We start from the raw sequence: 1,488 nt of genomic DNA, 5'->3' as shown, positions 1-1,488 counted from the left end.
ATATAGGACTTTAAAAAGAACTTCGACATGTAGCCATACCTAAGTTATTTTGTACACATCCTCAAATTCGTCACTGCTTAGCAATGTTTAGGTGCTAAGCACATAAATTACAAGTTGAGGTTGGGAGATATACAGGTGTAGAATTTAAGGATCGTATGTATTCCTGCTTGAGGATGTTGAAATTCAAATTCATTTCATTTGTTTTGCCAAATGTTTACTGTATTCGGAAAGATATTGTATGATACCATGGGTCAAAGTTACACAGGTTTTAGTATCTTATCTGACAAGAAAAAATAATTTTCCTTGTGAGTTCTCAAAAGAAAACCATTATTAATTGTGTTTCGAAACCCAAACATAATTTAAAATTTGTTCTTGCTGACCTCTGAGAGCTCTTCTTCTGTGTTGTATAATAAGTTTAAGTTTTGTTATTGTTGTAACCCTTCCCGTAGGGAATGAGTTTGTTCCGTTTAAGGAACAAAATTTGATACAATACAATACAATTATTATATTATTAATGCATCCAATAATTATTTGCAAAATATTGCGTGTAGTTATTTAAATGCCTCGTAGTTTTAATAGCAACTGTACGAAATTATATTGCAATGGAATAAGGTTGAATCTGTGTTTCATGTTTTCTCTTTCATTATTATTGTGCAAAGCCTTAAACGTAAAATCAAACTTCAAACTGTGCACCCTCAATAGGTAAACATCACAAGGGGTAGTAAGTCCAGGATTTTTTATCCATTACGGGACCGAAATTAAACAAAATCACATTAAAACAAAACAAAAGAGGTCGTGATTCCAGCATTTTCATCAAAAAAGACCTAAGTGTAAAATTTAAGGAACAAACATTTTCATCATCAGAAGTCAAGCATTTTAGCCGTTTTTAAAATGATTTCAGTGATGAAATGCTGGACTTACCCCTTGCCTTTCTTCAATTTTAGGCAAATTTTTGATGAGAATGCAGCTGGACGTCTTTTTTTTTCAGTTTATAAAAAGAAAGATAATTTGAATACACATAATTGTCCAGAAGAAAAAACTTCCGAGGTCAAATAAAAAAACAAAAATACGTCTTTAATGGTGTGGTTAATTGGGTTCATTTAATTAATTGTACTAAATCTCATAGCATGATAGGTGGCGCCGTAGCTACACTAACTACGTATGGGACTGGGAGCCACGAGACCCTGGTTCAACTCTACTGGGTGTATGTTTCTTTTCTTTTTTGCTTGAGTGGACGCAGTGAATTATTATAAGTAGTATGAAAATCTCCCCCCCCCCCCCAGACACACCAACAGGCACCAAGGTGCACTGGCTAGTTCCAATGCGTGTCCTACCGAGAACTGGTACACCCGGTTCGAATCATGTACCCGTACATTATATAGACTTGATTTTACTGCTTGTCACCGGGAATGAATTTGGGGTAGGTCATTCCCAAACTAGGTTGGATTATTTGGCCAGGTGGTAGAGTAAAAGACAGTCTCCAAGTTA

The sequence above is a fragment of the Asterias rubens genome, chromosome 6 (assembly GCF_902459465.1).
Source record: "Asterias rubens chromosome 6, eAstRub1.3, whole genome shotgun sequence".
NCBI classification, from domain to species: Eukaryota; Metazoa; Echinodermata; class Asteroidea; order Forcipulatida; family Asteriidae; genus Asterias; species Asterias rubens.
Note: the sequence above shows the minus strand (reverse complement) of the source record.